This window comes from Neophocaena asiaeorientalis, unplaced genomic scaffold, assembly GCF_003031525.2.
Source record: "Neophocaena asiaeorientalis asiaeorientalis breed wild unplaced genomic scaffold, Neophocaena_asiaeorientalis_V1.1 scaffold96, whole genome shotgun sequence".
Classification (NCBI taxonomy): Eukaryota; Metazoa; Chordata; class Mammalia; order Artiodactyla; family Phocoenidae; genus Neophocaena; species Neophocaena asiaeorientalis.
The window spans coordinates 6301618-6315965 of NW_020175831.1; positions in this window are offsets into that span (position 1 = coordinate 6301618).

The window sequence follows — 14348 nt, forward strand, 5'->3', positions numbered from 1 at the left end:
TAAAAGTGTATCCTATTGTTACCAAAAGTGGGGTCGGGACTGCTTGCTGCTCTAAAGCCAGTGAAGAGGCAGGGGGCGGGGAGGGCGGATTCATGTCCGAAGGCCAACTCCTCCCCTGACGACCAGTGGGCAACAGCTTTTAAAGGGGAGTTTAGAGGTGTATAGGTGGAGGGAGGGGGCTACATGCAGAAATAGCATGGTCAGCTCTGACAGTCATCTTGAAATTGTTCATTCGGTGGTCTGATCAGCATCATCTTGATTGTTTTAAGTGCAGTTAATCTTCAGTTCCAGGGTCAGTTTATTTCCATTTTTTGAGGCCAGTTCTCGGAATTGTGGCAGCTTATGTCATGGCTGCAGTCTGGGCATCACGTAGTTAACTTCTTCCACCTGGTGCGGGTTTCAGTATCTACAAAACAGCTCAAGGATATGGCTCAGAATATCATCTATAATCTGTGAGGAGGAACTAAAGGTCCTTGACTTTGCTTAACGACCAAACTATTATTATTTTGTCTTGTTTGACTGCTTGCCTTTGTTTTTTGCATTTTCTCACCTCTCTGATTAAACTTATTTTTTGGCTCAAGTTTTTCTACAGAAAAAAGGCAGGCTGAGGACGTGGTAGGGGGTGGGGAGGACCATAGCGTCCTGGTTTGTTTCACTGTAGGTTCTTTGGCTTTTAGCAGCAGTGTGGGTCTCTAATGATTTTAAATTAGGAAAGGGTATTTAGTAGAAGGATTCTGGATAGTTAGTTCACAGATAGAGGAATCAGTTCAACTTGTAACAGCAGCAATGTATGACCCTCCTCTTTTTAGTGCTGCTACTGGATAAATCAGTTACAACTATCTTGTGCTCTTGTGTGTCTTCACACAAGTGTGTAAGTGTGTCATTCCCAGTAGAAAAAGAGAGATTGCCCTAGCTTTGGGCCCCATGATCACCCATGTGTTCAAGAGAGCAGGGAACTACATGAATGTCAGACTTGTAAAAATCACATAGATGAAGCAGGCGAGACATTGTTCTTCCAAAGGAAGAGTTGCTGGACATACAAAAACACAGATGTCCACAATCATGTTTCTAATATAGACAGGTGAAGAAAAAGAGGCATGTATGCAATTCAAAGATTGTATAAGGAAGCCAAAAGCTGAGTTACAAGTGTGGACAAACAAAATGCCACCAGCCACATCAGTAAACAAAGGATGTTGACGCCATCAAGCCATCAGCCCTGCAGCCACTCCCAATTGTGCACCCTGAGGGGATTCAGGATGAAGAAAAACAGGATACTGGCCCCAGATGGTTAGGGTGCATATCAAAGGAATGATTTCAAGGAGCCCAGACTCTTGCATCTTCCCATACACAGAAAAGCACTAAATTCATTTACTTGAGATGTCTGGTTTTCTTTAATTAGCAGTAATCTTTTGATGTTCAACTACCTGGGTTTTTTTGTTTGTTTGAACTCCTGTGTATCCTGGCTCCTCCCTTACCTCTTTGGAGCAGTCCCTCAGTGCTATCTGAGAGGCTGTCCTCTGGGCTTAAGTCCTCAGCAAGTTCGCTGAATAAAACATAATCAGGTTGTGCATTTTGCTTCAGTTGACATGAGAATGAAATTTGAGAAGCTATAATACTGATCTAATGGGATGTATATACTTAATAAGCAACAAAAATTGTTAAAGAGCATATGATAGTTATTGTGTATTCATGGCAGGTATGAGGCTTCTTTTATATAGAGCAGAGTTTCTCAGTATCAGTACAATTTATATTTATTATCTGTGCATTGTAAGATGTTTACTCATGGACTCTACTCATTAGATGCCAGTAGCACTCCTAGTTGCATTCGTGACGATCACAGATGTCTCCAGACATTGCCAAATGTCCCCTGGTCCAAAACTGCACTTGGTTTAGAACCACTGACTTAGAGATTTCAGATCTTTTGGAAAAGACACGATCCAATAAGTATGATTTTCAATCACTGTTGGGAAAAGGAAAGCTTGACGTTGATCACAGGAGGCATGGATAAGTTGGCATGGCTGTTGGTAACTTTCTGCTGACTCATTTAGATGCAGGTGAATGTAAACATCTTTATCATTTAGGAGATGTCTTGTTTTTTCCAAAGCATGTATCGTATAAGGGAAGGATATGAAGGATAGCTTTAGCAAGATGGCTAACCATTTCTCACTCTTGCTGACTTATATCGGGATTAAAGACATCTGAAAATAGAATTCTTTCGGAAGTGTTGAGTAGGAAGTTAAAGGAAGTAAAGGGACTACAGATCCTAGGAGGTATTTTCAACGTATTTTTCTATCCATAAGATTTTAGAAGAGAAAAACTGTCTTGAAGTTGAACATTTGGCTACACAGATGGTATTGGCAATCATTTGGATTTCTGGACAGTAGCTCAAGTTACTGCAATAATGGCCTCTTGGATAATGTAGCTTGTCTCACTAAAGGGGGAACATTTGTTTGTCTGGAATAGTACTTCTCAAAGGGTAGTCTGCATCAGAATTATTGCCTAGAATACCAATTCCTGGGTCCTACCATAAACCTACTGAGCCCATTGGGAAAAGGGGATTGGAAGTCATTGAATTTGCAACTCTAAATTCATTCTATAGGCGCTCATTATGTACTGTGAGCTTTGAGAATTTATGGTCTACTAGATAGTTTATCTGTCAATTAAACAGCACCAAACCAGGGAGAGAGTGAGTGAAAATACATTGAGATAAAGTGAAGAAAGGAAAATATATCAAGTATCTGCTCATTTAAAAAAAAAGTAATAAACAGGATAAAACCTATATATTAAATTATGAAATGGAGATTATTACCTTGGATAATAAATATTAATCTTATAAGGATTACTGAGACTTGCTGGGTTGAAACTCAAGATTGGAATATGGTGACTTAAGTGTGAGCCTTATTATTATTATTTTTTAATGCTGGGATTTGGAGTTCTGTGTACCAAGAGTGTATACACTGTGGAAATCTGCCCATTAGATTTTAGAGTCCATTTTCATGAGGATGGCAGGAGAGAAACAGAGGTGTATCACAGTGGATGCCCATTATAAGCATGAGGAACCAGCTACAGAAATGAACAACACATCTTGGCCAAGAAAGGACACAAAGCCAATGTGTAACATTTGTCAAAACACTCCGTTGGCTCAAAGAAGAGTTTCTGACAAATTCTTTCCTGACTTTTAGATAATTTCATTCTGGAGAAGAAGATAAAGTGTCTCGGGGAACTGATATTTGGGGCCTCAACATATAGGGAAAAGAAAGAGATTGGCCTTTGGGTAGAAGCTGCCAGGTTTGTTAGTTGATCTCATAGCCAGAGAAAGGAAGACAGCAGTCTGAAGTTTGCTTCAAGAAGTAGATTTCAAGAGGTTCAGAGAAAAAAAAGTCATGACACAGCATCATGAAACATCTGGAAGGGAAGTCTACTAGAAAGATTGCAAAGCTCTCCAAAGAAGCAATTCACATTGTACAGTTGCAAGTCACCTCAGTGAAGAACAACAGGACATAATTTTAAAAATCAGTGGCATGTTTAGAGTGCTGAAGTGACCAGATTTTTCTAAAGTAGTAGTGTGTGGCAGAATAATTTATCAAACTATTAATTTGTTCACTTCTTATTTCTGCATTTCCCATTTCAAAAAAAAAATGTCCAAGCTAATTCATTTCCTCATAAATTTTTTTCTAAATTGGGAAACAGAAGCTATGGTTCTTCTTTGTTCTCATGGTCCATTGTCTCATGTCCAACTAATGACCACCCTCCAGGAAGTTCCCCAGATCACAGAGGGAATGCCTGTGTAGTGCACCTAAAGAGCATGGATAGCAACCGTTGTCATTACCCAAATTAGAAAAGATGCCTATGCCCCAGGGAATCAGGAGGGTGGGATCATGGGTTTTAGGTCAAGGAGCATCTCAGAAGTCATCAGTATGGGCTGATAAAGAAAAACAAGAGGGACATTCCTAATACTGTGGCGCCCTACATGGGAATCTTTGCACAAAGTTTGATAGAAGAATAAAGAACTCCAATAAGAAGTTATATTGATTTCCCAACATGTACTAGCTGTGTGACACTGGGAAACTTAATCAGCCTCTTTGTGTTCAGCTTCTTCTTCTGTAAAATAAGGATAATGTATCTCATAAGGTAGTAGAGAGGATTAAATTAGACAATGTAAATATAGTGGCAACACTGTCAGAGATGTAATAGGGACTGGGTTAATAATTGTATTCTTTTTCTTTCCCAAGTTAAAAAAAAATATTGGTCTATATGGCTGGGCTAACAACAAGAGGACTGTTTGGAAGCCTGCGAAAAAAGAACTTAGTCCACCTAGGTCCCTTTCTCCACCAGTGAAGCACATTGAAGGTATATTTTCTTGAAAAATTAAAATAGAGAAGCTATGGATTTGGGGACACTCAGCAAAGAGGTGAGGCTCTGAACTTAAAACAGAGTGATTAAAGTCTACATACAGAAGGTAAGGTTTCCCATCCTAGTCCCCTTTGTCCATCTAGCTTCAAAAGTAGCTAAGGGCTTCCCTGGTGGCGCAGTGGTTGAGAGTCGGCCTGCCGATGCAGGGGGCACGGGTTCATGCCCTGGTCCGGGAAGATCCCACATGCCGCGGAGCAGCTGGGCCCGTGAGCCATGGCCACTGAGCCTGTGCGTCCGGAGCCTGTGCTCTGCAACGGGAGAGGCCACAACAGTGAGAGGCCTGCATACTGCAAAAAAAAACAACAACAAAACAAAACAAACAAAAAAAGTAGCTAAGCTTATATATCCTTGATGGAAGACTAGAAAATTCTTCTCTAGTGGGAAAAAACATTAACTGACACAGAAAAAAGACCAACATATATTGAAATTTGGGGAAGCCAAACATAAAGTCTAGAATACTTTCCAGTTAGTTTAGAGTGATATATATCAGTCAAGAAGCCCTGAATGTGTACACAGTACTTCCAAAATAAAAGAAATCAAAACAAAAAATAAACAAGAAAAGTGATGGATACTTAGAAGAAACAGAGACTATGAAAGGAGTAGAAGAAAATTTGTAAGAGATTAAAATTAATACTTGCAGAGATAAGGAAAGACATTTTATCCATGAGAAGTGATCAGGCAGCTTTAAAACTGAACAATCGGAAAGTAAGAAGGAGTTCCCAGAAATTAAAATATAGTATTCAAAGTAAAAGAAAAATGTTTGGAAGATAAAGTTAATAAAATCACCCACAGGAAAGGCAAAGAGATTAAAAATAGAATCAATTGAACTTAAAATAGAGTTTATCCTGGATTATCCAGGTGGATCCAGCATAACCACATGAACCCTTAAAAATGGGGCAAGGTCAGAAGGCAAAGTCAGAGAGACAGGCTCTGCTTGTATGGAAGAAAGCAAACGACCATGTTGTGAATTGCCAGTGTAGAGGACTAGTCTTTAGCAGCCAAGAGTGATCTCTAGCTGATAGTCAGGAAAGAAGCAGGGACCTTAGTCCTATGGCCTCAAGGAACTGCATCTGCCAACAGTCTGAATGATCTTGGAAGTGGATTCTTCGCCAGGACCTCCAGATAAATAGCCTGACTTACAGACACCTCAATTCTGTCTTACGTGACCCTAAACGGAGGAGTCATTCAAATTCACCCAGACTTTTGACCTACAGAACTCTGATCTAACAAATGGGTATTGTGTTAAGTCACTAAGTTTCTTATATTTTTTTATGGCAGGAAAGAAAACTAAGACATAGGGATAAAAATTCATTAAAAAAGAAACATCAATAATATAATCACACCTCTGCAGTCCTGTCCTTATTACTGTACTTAACTCAGTATATTATGATTAATTTTATTTATATGTGTATCCCATCCTAGATTATGAATTCTTTGAAAGCAGGAACTTTGCTGTCTTTCTTTTCCTAATGCTAAGCATAGGGTTTATGCTTAAAAAATGATCATTAGTATTTGTTGAGATAATTTATTTTAATGTAAAACTGAGAGTCAATAACAAAAGACTACTGAGTCACTGAATATCTCAAAGAGTTTATAAAACATGGGATTTATAGTCCCATTATATAAACTTTTTAAAAGAGTATTAAGTTATCTAAGTGGAAATAAATTTACTATCTATAGAATAGCAAATAATATCTATTTAAATATTAGATATGTCTCATATCTCTAAATTATACAAGCATCTCTAACATTTTATCATGTAAGAAAAAAGTATTTCTACAAGGTGAATACTTTTTTTTGTATCAAGAAGATTTGGGACACAATCATAAATTTTAAAAAGTGGAATAAAAGAAAAAAATCAATATGCCTTTTCTCTTATCCTGCCCATCCATCTTGGGCAAAATAATCCAAACTTTTTCACTTCTAGCCAATTCTAGAGGCTAGAAGTCTGAAATCAGGGTATCAGCAGGGCCATGATTCCTCTGAAACCTGTACAAGAATCCTTCCTAGCTTGCTCCTAACTTCTGATGATTTGTTGGCAACCTTTGGCTTTCCCTGCCTTGTAGATCCATCACTCCAGTCCTTCGTCTTGACATGGTGTTCTCCCTGTGTTTGTTAACCACCTTTTCCCTCTGTGAATGTCCGTCTCTGTGTCCAAATTTCCCCTTTTTATCAGGACACTAGTCATATTGTATTGGGGCCCACTTTATGTCGACTACCTCTGTTAAGACCCTATTTCCAAATAAGTTCACATTCTTAGGAACTGGAGGAGAGGTCTTCAGCATACCTTTTTTCAGGGACACAACTTAACCCACAATGCAGTGGGACGATATGGTCCTTGTTAATGTCAATAGGTCATAGCACTAATCTTAGCACCACCTTTTCTCTTGATTTCTCCATTGTGTGAGACGTTTTGTTACCATATGGTTTAAGCCTTTTTTTTTTTTTTTTTTTTTGCGGTACGCAGGCCTCTCACTGTTGTGGCCTCTCCTGTTGTGGAGCAGAGGCTCTGGACACGCAGGCTTAGCGGCCATGGCTCACGGGCCCAGCCGCTCCACGACATGTGGGATCCTCCCGGACCAGGGCACGAACCCGTGTCCCCTGCATCGGCAGGCGGACTCTCAACCACTGCGCCACCAGGGAAGCCCTAAGCCACTTTTAGATAGGTAGTCTGTTACTTTCAGCTGGAATCACCTTAACCGATCCACATACCTTAGTCTTTTAATTTTGCTTATAACACCAAAATATATTATACAGAATAATGGAAGACTTGACTTGTGAGCCCACATCTATCTGGCTCCAAAGCGAAAGCATTTAATCATTCTTCTGTACTGCCTCATTCATTCATTCAAACATGACTCCATCTATCCTTTATAATTCCAACTTAGTACAGTAATTTTTATCCCAGTAGAAACCTAATAAATAGATGCAGAATTGAATTTACTTAAAATGAATCCTTCTTGGGACTTCCGTGGTGGCTCAGTGGTTAAGAATCCACCTGCCAATGCAGGAGACACAGGTTCGAGCCCTCTTCTGGAAAGATCCCTTATGCCGCGGAGCAACTGAGCCCACGGGCCACAGCTACTGAAGCCTGCACGCCTAGAGCCCATGCTCCACAACAAGAGAAGCCACTGCAGTGAGAAGCCTGTGTACCACAATGAGGAGTGGCCCCCACTCACCGCAACTAGAGAAAGCCTGGGCGCAGCAACAAAGACCCAACATAGCCAAAAATAAATAAATAAATAAATATTTTAAAAATAATTTAAAAATAAAAAAAATTTTTTTTAATGAATCCTTCTTCACAGTGAATATTCTCCTCAGGAGTGGCCCCCACTCACCGCAACTAGAGAAAGCCTGGGCGCAGCAACAAAGACCCAACATAGCCAAAAATAAATAAATAAATAAATATTTTAAAAATAACTTAAAAATAAAAAAAAATTTTTTTAATGAATCCTTCTTCACAGTGAATATTCTCCTCAACCCAGAAAGATAATAGAGCAATGAAAAAACCATCAATCTAAGATTTTTGATATTCATGTCTTTTGAGGTGCTTTCTCTCCCCAAATCCAGCTTTCTAGATATGTAGCCTCTTATCCCAAGGGAGGTATTATTGAGATATGAGCAGTACTAGATCCAACTCCAGCTCCCTTTACTATGTACTCACCACCCACCCAAGGCAGACTAAGTCATCTTTCTCTGGGAGGTAGTTTAAAACCATTTCTTTAAGTCAATGCAGTACCAGATTCAAGTTGGAATCTACCCCATATCTTTAGAATTTTGATCTAAAGCCCTTTAGCTTCCTTAACCTTTTCTTCTATGCAGGTCTCCCTCTAATGGGTAGAGGAAAAGAACATTTTTGGTATAGCTGTTTTAAATCAGAAGAAAACATTCCCTGAGGTTATTTGAAGTCAGAAAAATTAAAATATTTAATATAGAACTCGATTTTAGTCCTTTGGGTTCAATCAATGAGAAAGGAGAATGCCTTTCTCTCTCCTCTCCTACATTTAGTATATTGAATACTCTCTTCTACATTTAGTATATTGAATAAGTCATATCCTTACTAGAAACTTACATTCTAGTGTGGACACAGCTACATTAACAAATAATAATAGTATGTGATGAGTGATATCTCTTAGGTATGTGCAAGTCCTATTGAGGCACAGAGAAGGAACAGTTAACTGTGTCAGGGCCTGTAGAAGCGTTCACTCCATTTTTGAAATCTATGCCATGTCTTGAAGGTTGAAAAATAGTTTGTTAGGCAGAAGAAAACAAAACAAAACAAAGTCTATTCCAGAGTGAGGACGGCATGAGCAAAGTCATGCGAGATAGCATTTTTCAGCATCCTCTTTCACTGAAGGAGGAGAGCATAGATGGGGCAAGCAGCAGGAGTTGAGGCTGGAAAGGATGCTGTGTGGAGACCTTCCTGCCCCCCCTTACATTCTCACTCTGTCCCACAACAGACAGGTGATAGCATGTAAGTGAAGAGCTCCACCTTCACCTTACAGAACTGTCCAGCAGCTTCCTTGCTACCCATTCTTTGTACCAGTTCTGTATGTTCTGCTTCAGTTCTTTCTAATTTGGGCTCATGCGTTTTCCCCTCAACCCTTCAAATTTGATGCTAGGCATTTTTGCTAGCTTCTATGCACTTCCTTTTGTACATGACTCCTGTTCCCTCTTCCAAGAACATTTCTGAGAGTACTTCAGATAAGTACAACTCACAGTCCTTGCAGGCTTTGTCCTTAGCCCTGCCACTGGTGGCACTTCCTAGAGGCCATATCACAAAAGGCTTTGTGCAACATGTAAGGAGTTTGGATTTTATTTTGAAGCTAATGGTGAACATTTTAAGATTTGTAAGCCAAAGAGTGACATGGGGAGATTTGCATTTTGGGAAGTATCTCTCTGGTTATGTAACAGCAAAGAACAAACCTGACTCCATACTGGACCTACTCCTTTAGCTCTAACCCTTGTTCTCTGTTGCCTGTGTTTAGTCATACTGGCTAAGAATGACTGAAAGAATGTTGCCTGTAGCCTGAAAGGTACATGGTAGTCCATTCTCCAGACTCTGACCTTTAAAGGTATAACACTTTTCCTTTCATATAGACATAAAAAGTTGCAGGACAGAGAGTAACATTTGTCTTGTTGGAGATTTACAGTAACATTGTGACCAGACCACTGGTGGCTAGCTATAAGAACAAAGGATTCCTGCACCAAGAAGTTTTAAACAAACAGCCACCCCTTTCCTCCCCTTTTAGTATAAAAGAAGCCTGAATTCTAACTCAAGTAAGATGGTTCTTTGGAACACTAGTCAGCCATCTTCTTGGTCTGCTGGCTTTCCCAATAAAGTCACTATTCCTTGCCCCAACACCTCATCTCTCAGATTATTGGCCTGTTGTGCAGCGAGCAGTATGAGCTTGGACTCAGTAGCAGTTGCAGTATAGAAACAAATTGGAAGATGATAAGAATAGAGAGAGGCAGGAAAATCCATGGGGAAGTTTGTAATGGTTGAGACAATGAATAGTGATGGGTAACCGATCAAAGGAGACAGGGAAGCGGATTCAAGAGTCAGTCAGTAGGTACAATGTTATGTTATCACCAGCCACCATAATCAACTTAGGTCAATTTTCTCTTTTATTTCTTAAAAGGGCCTCCCAATTCCTACATACTTACTCTTGTTTTATCCCTCAAATTCCTCTCCCCAACTAAAATAAACAAGCAATTATTAATCCACAGAAATAAACTTTTAGGGCTGACTTTGACATCATCTAAGGCAATTCTCTCATTAATAAAAAAATGGAGGTCACATTGTGAGAGGCCACAAAAAGAGTTGTTCCTCTGTGCTCTAATCCACTTTTCATGCCAGTACATATGGACTTGTGTTTTTCTTTCCACTCCTTAATTTCACTTACGTAAATTCTCAAACAGAAGTACACGTTGCTTCCATATTCTGCATTCTTTCTCCAGGAAGTAGGTAGAGTTGGAGATGTATTGGAAGAGGGACACAAAATCCACCTACAAGCAGCAATGACACAACTTACCCACTGAGCCCCATCCCTAAGTCACTGGGCTGTAGAACTCTCTCCTGCACTGTCAGGTTCTGTGCTATAATCCTGCCTGTTTCCAGCTCAGTGATGCCTCCCCTTGGAAAGCTCAAACTTTTGTCTGTTTGGGGATGGCATTAAAGGGAACATCACCCCACTGCCACCTTTGTGGCTTTCCATCGGCACATTCCATTAAAAACAGCCAAGTGAGTGTCTGAGAGACAGTGTGAAAGAGGCAATTTCCCAATTACAAGGAACTTCAATGGTTTAACAGCCCCAAACCCTGTCATACACTTCTACTGAAGGAAGATACTGCTTTTCAGCTTGTCACAGATTGTGATTCCCTTGGTATAATAGCTTTCTGTACTTCAGTGTTTACCTTTAAAAGCCCACCTGCTACTTCCATGTCACTGGCAGCTGTGGTTAAATTAAATGAAATTTCTAAGTAAAATAAACAGTTCATCTTTGGGGGATCCAGGCCCAAAGAGTTTTGCAAATGTCAAATTACTTTTTCTGGGTTCACTCCAGGAAGCCTTCATTTCTTTTTATCCACTCTCTGTAATTAATTCCAGAGTATGAAGACATCTCAAAGTTCTGGAGTGAATCTATATTGTCTACATTCCATTGTCCTTGATGCACTTTAGCATTTCTATAATCTCTCCCATAGAGAAAAAAATTCCCCCAGCCTTATTTTTTTCTTCCGGTGGGCTTTCTCCTTTGCACAAAATGAAATGCACCTTCAGAAGAGTCTCAGTAAATAGTATTTCTCTTTCACAGCTGAATACATTTACAGTTTTTACAAAAAAGCAAAAATCGTCAGCTGCATCACCTTACTAGGCTTTATGATCTGGAAGGGACTTTCAAGGATCCATTGTCTGATATTTGGCAAACCAAATCATACTGCAGACTCGGTGGTCACCATCCACCAAGTGGAATATAGAGTATGTGTCAGGAAGAAGGGAAATCTGAGCTTCATTCGCACAGAGAAGAATGGTGAGAGGAATAGTCCCAAAAGAGTAAACAATTTGCTGTACTGGTCAGTGGATCAGTGGGATGGAAAACAGACTTAATTTTCAGATGAGGAAAATGGGACACAGAGAGAGTAAAGACTTGCTCAAGGTTGCACAGCTAGCCACTGTCTATTTGTAGATGCAACCCTGAGGCTATTGGTTATGCTTTTTGTATATTACATCATAGCTGCTATTTGGCCCATTATTTAGATCAAGTGAGACCTTGTCAGTAAAGAAAGACGGAACCTGCCTTTCTTTCCTTAAACACAAACCAAACAAACAGCTATTAGAGTCTGAGAGGTCTCAGTTTGAATTCTTGGTTCTCCGCTATGTGACTCGGGATAATATGCTGTAGCTTTCTAAGCTTCAATGGTAATACTAACAGAACATATACACCATACCAGGTATACATAGATATTAAATGATAAGTGCATGCAAACTTTTTTGCTGAAGCCTGACACCATGCTCAATAAAAGATGAGTCATTATTATTAAGATTTAAAATAGTATATGTAATTTGCCTGTGACAGTGCATCACAAATAGGTACTAAATGTCTGTGAGTCTTTTCCTCATTTTATCTGCCTTATAAGGTGGAAGACTTCCATTGTTTCCACTTCATTCTTAGGATCCTCAACAAACCCTCCTTTTCTCCTCTCACCTTGGGACTACCAAAAAAGCAATCTTAACTGCAGACTCTTTGAAATTCCCTTGAGAGTCTCTGGTAATGATAAGCCCCCATCATTTCCTACCAATCGACCATGACATTTTCCTAGAGTGTAATCACGTATCATCACTCTAACAAAACATTGCCATTTGCCTACATTGTCTTCTAATAATGTAATCAATTGTCTTTATTATCACATTTCTGTCTCAGATAGGAACATAATATTTAAAATGCTTGGCAGGCATATTTTTCCTGATTTATCATCTTGAACTCATCCATCACCAGGTCTTATCATGCCTTGTGATCCTTCCCCTTTGGTGCCATTGTTAAAGTGTTTTTTCAGTCACTGTTCATTTTTCCTTTACCCCCAGTGGTTCTCCCTGGAAGGCAGGCCTTCACACTGGTACCAGAGTGGTCTTCCTTAAACACAGTTATGATCTCATCATTCCCTACTTCAAACTCTTTAGTGATACAAAATGGATAGTCCCACTCTCCACACCCAGTGATTCATTCACTTCAGAGTAAAAATCAAAACCCTGTATGAAGACAAACCCTTTATGTCTATAAGCTGGCCCATGGCCACCTCTACAGACAGCTTTGTTTCTTGTCACTTTTTCTGACATCCACATTCCCATCTATCCCCCCACACCTCCACACTGTTTCAAATCACATTTTATCTGTCTGAAATGCTCTTTTACAACTCTATTTATACCTGTGCTCCCCTCCCTGTCACTTTTGTCTTCTTATTTCACTTCTTTCATTCTTCACATTTTAATATCATCACTGTGGTAGGCAGAATAATGGCCCTCCAAAGATTTTCAACAACTAATCCCTGAAACCTATTACTACAGGCATACCTTGGAGATACTGTGGATTCCATCCCAAACCACCGCAGTAAAGTGAATATCCTAATAAAGTGAGTCATGCAAATTTTTTGGTTTCCCAGTGCATATAAAAGTTATGTTTACACTATACTGTAGTCTATTAAGTGTCTTACAGCATTACAGCTAATAAAGGGACATACCTTAATTTAAAAATTCTTTATTGCTAAAAAATGCTAAGCATCACCTGAAAAACGCAGGGTTGCCAGCCTTCATTTTGTAAGAAACACAGTGTCTGCGAAGTACAATAAGGCAAAGCGCAATAAAATGAAGTTAGACTGTATGTGTGATGGTTAATTTTATGCGTCAACTAGGCCAGCTATTTGGTCAAATATTATTTTACATACATAAGGGTATTTTTTTTTTACATGAGATTGGCATTTAAATCAGTAGACTTTGTGAGTAGGCCTTAATAGAAAACAAAACTGATATTCACCAGTGAAGAAAAAAAATTATATATATACACTCACACATACACATATATATGGTTCTCTCTCTCTCTGGAGAATCCTCAATAATACACTATGTTACCTGAGCTGAGAAAGCAAAAGGAACTTGGTGATTAAGTTAAGGATCTTGTGATGGAAAGATTACCCTGGATCATCTAGTATGTCCAGTATAATCACAAGGGGGGAAGGAGTGGCAGAGTTAGAAGTTGAAGATGCTACCTGGCTGACTTTGAAGATGGAGGAAGGGGTCATCAGCCAAGGTATTCAGGAGGCCCCTAGAATCTGTGAAAGGCAAAGAGACCTATTCTCCCCTAATCTCCAAGGGGATTCAGCCCTGCCAACACCATGATTTTAATCAAATGAAATCTATTTCAGATTTCTGACATCCAGAACTATAAGATAATAAATTTGTATTGTTTTAAGTCATTGTTTGTGACATTTTGTTATAGCAGCAATAGGAAGCTAACACAGATTTTGGTACCTGGAAGTGGGGTGCTGCTAGGTAAATACCTAAAAATGTGGAAGTAGTTTTGGAATTGGGCAGTAGGCAGCAGATGAAAGAATTTTGAGACACATGACAGAAAAAAGTCTACATTGCCTTGAACAGACTGTTAGGATAAATGTGGACATTACGACTCTTCTAGTGAGCACTCAGAATAAAGTGAAAATCACGGTAAAGGAAACCTATATTGTCTTAGTGAACACTTAAATAATTATAAAGGGACTGTTGGTGGAAATATGAGCATTAAAGATATTGCTGTTGAAGGATCGGGAGAAACTGGGGATCATGTTATTGGAAACTGGAGGAAAGAAGAGTCTTGTTATATAGTGGCAGAAAGCTTAGCTGAATTGTATCCTACAGCTATGCAGAAAGCAGAACCTGTAAACAATGA